We start from the raw sequence: 6627 nt of genomic DNA, 5'->3' as shown, positions 1-6627 counted from the left end.
AATATGTAATGAAGAAAGATTATCACACATCTCATAGTTGGATTGTGTACTTCTCACTACACCACACTCCCAACCGTAGTCTGTAGATTAGATTTAGTTTTGCTGTCTTGATACAAGCCCAAATGTACAAGAATGATGTGGCTATAACAACATATGTACATGGCTATAACTATATGCAAATCCATAGTTATAATCAGAGTTATTCAATGAATTCTACTTCTATTGCTAGAACCACATGTAAGAAGTTTGCCCATTTTCATACAATCTCTAAATGAGGACATGCTTAAGTTTTTTACTCATGTAGATGTATTGACCTACGTATACTTCTTCCTCGGAGAAGCCAACTGAGTCTACTGGTATGTGAAAGCACGCCCTCACTGTGAAAATAAAGACCATGCTGGGGTTGTAGGTAGATAGATAGATACTTTATTGATCCCCAAGGGGAGATTCAAGAAGTAGTGAATTTTGAAATTTGAGTAGTGAATATTGTAGTGAATCCCAATTAGCTTCTATCCTCAGAAAACAGCACAGACCTCTTATTATTGCCTGTGCGAGTCTCACATCATACTGATGTAGTTGAATAGAGCAGCGGAGGAGAGCTGAGCTCAGGTCAGCTAGCGGCTGGCTGAGCGGACTGTGGCCCAGAGCTGGCCTGGATCTGGAATAGAGTCGGCTGCCATCTGAACTGAATCCATTTGCCCTAGTCCAGCCCACCACAGGTGATGGAGTGGGCCATTTGCAACACAGAGGTCAAAGGTTGCCGCTGGCAATGAACTAATGGAGATGCATACAGCACAAGGTAGCTTTTGGTCAGAACATCTAGCTGTGTGGCTGCAGTGGACATATAGCGTACATAGATTATGCAGGTATGTATAGATATTGTGCTGTGTGTGTGTGTGTCTGTGTGTGTGTCTGTGATAGTTTGGGTAAAGGGCCCCTGATCCACATCAAGTAACGGCATAAATGTATGTCTGTGTGTGTGTGTGTGTGTGCAGGGGCGCCTTAATACCACCTGAGGCCCCTGGGCTATATGTATATATATAAGCTCCCCCAAACCGCAAATACTAATTATGATACCCGGCCCGCGATCTGACCCGCCTATTTACATAACGTGCGCTTTTGGTTGATATAGCCTAACATGCAGTGTAGCCTATCATTATTGAGCCTATGTAAAACATTTACATAAACAGGAACAGAAAGCCCTTAATCACGTCAGCCTACCCATGACATCGCTTATCAAAAAGGTTAGCCTACTGCACGAAAACAACAGCTTTGAACTTTTACAACACTATAGGCTAAGTTAAAAGATGGGTTACACATATGGACGTTTCAAGCTTTTCAAAAGTGCATGTGTTTGTCGTGTCGGGGGGTTCCGGGAGGTTTTTTGACATTCTGTCTACTTAACACACCATTCTAACACAGATTGGGAGGGACAGAAATACTTTTAGTCTACAGAACAAGCAGCTGGCTCCTGTGATGTGAACATTGGCTACCTTATGCATTATCACTACACTTCCCAACATGGAGACATATCTCACGTTAACAATCAGAAAACATAACATAGGCTATTATTTATGCGAATATGGGTTAGCACAAACTTAGCTTTTGGTGAACGGAGATGCAGATCACTAATTCATTTCTTTGCGCAACAGCCCATGTTCTGCGTTCACTCCAGTGAGACAAGTGAAATAGGCCTACATGTTTTCCGTTTCATTGCCAGTCTATTTGCTACGATATACCTGCTATGCCTTCTGTTTTCATGGACAGTTACAGGAATCCACGTCATTCGTTTATCGTTGCTTCAATCCAACCCATGTTATCTCCAGAGTCTGTAAATTTGTCAGTCAGTTTCAGCCTCTCCTCTAGCTCCTCTACTTTGGGATTTATTAAGTTTTGTTACATTTTGTTACACTTTAGAAGAGAAGACAAAGGGGGCCTCTGCATCGATGTCATTGTAGATCAGTGCAATGTGCTCAATTATGTAGGCTAGCTCCAGAGTAGGCTAATGACTAACGCCGCGAATACGGACACGACCGTTTATTATTATTGATAATCATTATTATTATTAGGAGGCCCCTCATTGGTCGAGGCCCCTGAGCTTCAACCCAGGTAAGCCCCTGCATTAAGGCGCCAGTGTGTGTGTGTGTGTGGCATTTGGGCCGCTGATCTAAAAGGCTGCTGTCTGCTCCCTGAGGCGTGGTCTCTCTAATGGAGCACTCGGCCTCCTGCATTAATATTACAGCGGCGAGACGGGAGCCCAACCCGCATCCCTGGACATCAAATCACCTGGAGGCGGTCGCCGTGACGACAGGCGCAGAGGCCTGGGGAGCATGGAGGGGGGCAGCACCCAGCCAGCCTGACACAAACCCACATACACACACACACACACACATATCCACCTTTACCAAGCACGCAAAGCCTAAGTCTCCCGTCAGGCTCTCTGGATGCTCAGTGACACCCTGACACCACTGGCCCTGATGTCTATTGTCAGACGCGTGTGTGTGTGTGTACATGTGTGTGTGTTTACGTCTGTATGCATATGCGTGCCAGGGGACTCACAGACCATGCTTTACCTGAGGGAGTTTTGTACCCCCCCCACCCACACACACACACACACACACACCCAACCTCCATCACCACCACCCCCCCCCCCCCACACACACACACACACACTCCCACCCACCCTCCACCCAACCTCCACCCCCCTCGCTCTGCACACAAACCCCCGCTGGTGAACACGGCGAGGGACACGCGACCCCGTCAAGGCGGGGGGTCACGGATGGGCCATCAGCAGGGCGTATGAATAATGTAGGTTAACTGTCACATGCTGTAACTGCAGGCCCCCCCCCCCCCCCCCCCCCCCCCCGACTCTGAGCGGCCTGATGTGATGGGTGAGAGCAGGCCGTGGAGGGGTGGGGGCGCTTTTGAAGTCTGGTTGGGGGTTAGATGACTCGGAGGCGTGGTGGTGGTGGTGGTGGTGGTGGATGTGGTGGTGGTGGTGGGGGGGGGGGGGGTCTCTGATCCAGTTCAATTACTAGCTGCTTGGAGCGCTGCTGGAAATGGCGCAGGCTTAGCTGTTAGCGCGGGATGGTGTGTCGCCTGGCGAGGCACAAACTGCTCCCCCTGAGACAGACGCCTGTCTGATTTTGTAGATTGCTGTCCATATCACCCCACCCTCCTCTCCTCTCCTCTCTTCTCCTCATCCCCACTGGCATCTCCATCATGTTGGATGGATCCCTGTGTTTGTGTGTGTGTGTGTGTGTGTGTGTGTGTGTGTGCAGTAAATAACTACATAAGTAAGTCAGTGGTTATTTATAAAATGCATTTTCATGCACATACACAAAGTGCAACACAAAGCACTTTACACACATAAATGAATACATAACAATCAAGTAAAACTAGTAATGTCCATGGCCAATGATGGTGATTCTTATGTGAAAGTGTATTATAATATTTGTTTTGTGTATGTGTGGGTGTGTGTTTGTGCATAGGCTACTTTTTGGAACAATGTTTGTTTGTTTCTGTATGTGTGTGTGGTTTGTGTATGTATGCATACTTTTGTGTACTATAGGTGTGTACTATATGCATCTGTTTGTGTGTGTATGTGCATTTGAGTGTGTACTGTCTATGTGATGCATGTGGGTGTGTGTGTGTGTGTGTGTGTGTGTGTGTGTGTGTGTGTTTGGCTGTGCAGTGCGTGCTTGCCTGTGTGTGTGTGTGTGTGTGTGGGTGTGTGTGTGTGTGTGTGTGTGTTTGGCTGTGCAGTGCGTGCTTGCCTGTGTGTGTGTGTGTGTGTGTGGGTGTGTGTGTGTGTGTGTTTGGCTGTGCAGTGCGTGCTTGCCTGTGTGTGTGTACTGACAGCATCAGGCTGGCATCTGCCTGAGGGTAACAGAGCAAGCTGACAGACTGGATCCAGCACTCACAGATCTGGAAGTGACACATACACGCGCACGCACACACACACACACACACACACACAGGTGGTAGGCCCCTGTTTGGCCGTCTTCATCTCTGTCTCTGTCCTCCACAGCAGGCAGGTCTGTCTCTTGCCCATCATTCTCCAGTGGCATGACCGCATATGCAGCAATGCTTCAATAGCAATCAAGTCATTAGCAAAGAAAAGGTTATGAAGGCACACAAACAGCTTGAAGCAATGTTAGCATTCATAAATATATGAAGCAATGTTAGCATTCATAAATATATGAAGCATTGACTGTAATTGCTAATTATAGATAGATGTTAAACAGATGAATACAAACTCAAGCTACATATGCTAGCCATTTTCATCATAGGTTTTTTGTATGTGTTGTTAGGTGGGAATCACGGCTGACCAGCTGTTCTTAGGGTTCTGACCATAGACTGTAAAAAATGAATGTCAGTGCCCTGTAGGTCGAGTCCATGCGCTAAAGGACCTCGTCGGAGCAACCCAGATGTGCCCGACTAAAATAGACATGGCCATTTAGGTGAGGCAGATATCTGACAGTTCAATTCAGTTGTGTCGTTTGACTAATCTGACATGGTATAGGCGATTGTTTGTTGTTATTGTTGTGGTAGTTTTGTTTTTGTTTGTTTACATGTTTGATTTTTTTGTGCCCTCTCCACCTCAGCCCACACAAGTCGCAGGGGTCTCATCTGGCTGGCCCAGTTGCCTGGATCCTCCATCCTGTCACTGCCACACCTACAGGGTGAAGCACAGCACTAACGCTAGCCTAGCGCGCCAAACAGGGGCTATATTTGGACCAAAGCAATGCACACACACACTTAGCCTTAACACTTATTGTCAGTGCCTAGACTGTCACTGCAGTGATAGCATTACAACAGTATTTGTCAGCTATTGACCTGCGAGTGTGTGTGTGTGTGTGTGTGTGTGTGTGTGTGTGTGTGTGTGGAGGGGGATGAATACTCCTGGGTGACGTGACTGTCATTGCCACTGAAAGATGATGGGGAGCGATGGGAACTGACAATGTGGAAAACCTCACAGGACGTGACAGACAGCGGAGGTGAGTTTAGTCGTTTATATTATTAACAAGGTGATGGGACGACACTGGCAGCAATGGATGGGACTGTGTGGTTATTCGTGGTTAATTGTGTGTTGGTATTAAAAAATAACTGAAGCCATTAAGTGAATCATTTGTTTGGCAAGCTAGCAACTGGTGATTGGTTATCTACCGCAGTGGGTAATCAGCTACTGTTCTCTCTGTCTATTTATCTTTCTCTTTTTCTCTCGGTCACTCTCTCTCTCTCTCCCTCTCTCTCTCTCTCTCTCTCTCTCTCTCTCTCTCTCTCTCTCTCTCTCTCTCTCTCTCTCTCTCTCTCTCTCCACTCCACAGTTTATCTCTGTAAATTTGCCTCCCCATTTCCAATGTCTCTCTTTCCACAATTCCACAGGTATTTAGTCTTGAGCCCAGACCTCTCTCCAGACTCCCAACACACACACACACACACACACACACACACACACAAACCACATCCCATCCTGCCTTTTTCTGAGCACCTGGTCCTCTCTCCAGCTGTGTAACTAGACCCGTCTCCCAGGTCTTTGACAGGGCTGCTGTGGCCGTCTCACAGCCCAGCAGTGTCGGCCAGGGGGGTCCTGTTAATGGGGCCTGTCGGGGGATAATGGAGAAGCCAAGGCTGGACAATGACCAACTTCCTGCCTCCCCGGCGAAGGGAAGAAAAGGCCCTGGCCTCTCCCTCGCCCGCAGAGGGGGTGGAGAAGGGGGATTCGATTCACCTACCTGCTTGCCTGCTTGTCTGCCCCACTCTGGGGGTAACAGAACTGGATTAGATGGGCTCGTGACGTGAGGGAGGGAGAGACAAGAACTGGGCCCCCATGCTGGCATGTCTGTAGGCCAGCTTTTCAACTCTCCCTTTCAACATCATTGTTTTTTTTACAGCGGTCAAATATAAGAAATATTAGACCTCGAATTTTGGAAAGATCCAGTCAGTGGAACTTTCAGCAGCATTCTGAAGAGCCGTATAATAAGTAAGGGATAATGTATTGTCCTCCTGTCATTTATTGGAAAATAAGTCCTGACAGGGCACACAGGACCCCGACGCAAAGCAGAGAAATTGAAATAATGAATTTGATAAAAATACAATAGTCTCCAGTCTCTCTGGAGGCGTGGGTTCTAATCCCCCTTCTGGCAGCATCTTTACTGCATTTCGTTGTCTCTGTACTTGTACTGTACTGTACTCTGCACAATGATAAACGATAAAGTAAAATGTAATCTAATCTAAAGTATATGTTTTGGACACCCAGAAAAATAACGGGTATCTTACGTCACCTATGTCATTATGAGTGACGGCTCTAGTGAATCCAGCCGGTGCTGCAGTTGACGTCTATGCGTTCTGGTGGAATTCACATCACGTAATCTGCAGAGGGAGCCAGCCTCAGCCCCAGCGGGTGGACGGGCCCGTGGTAGGGGAGCCCAGAGGGCACCTACGGGGCGCCGCAGGCCCTGCGTGATGCAAGTGGGAGAAAACTGAAGAGGGGTGTCATGTCTCTGTCAGTGTGAGTATGTCAGGTCTCAGCTGTAGCCATAGCAGGTAGAGTCTTGTATGGCTGTTGATGAACAAAGATCAAAAGATTTCACCATTTCATAAAACATCAAAGACTACCGCGGT

The sequence above is a fragment of the Alosa sapidissima genome, chromosome 6 (assembly GCF_018492685.1).
Source record: "Alosa sapidissima isolate fAloSap1 chromosome 6, fAloSap1.pri, whole genome shotgun sequence".
In the NCBI taxonomy this organism is placed as follows: domain Eukaryota; kingdom Metazoa; phylum Chordata; class Actinopteri; order Clupeiformes; family Clupeidae; genus Alosa; species Alosa sapidissima.
The sequence above is the reverse complement of the archived record's forward strand: the minus strand, read 5'-3'. Positions refer to the sequence as shown.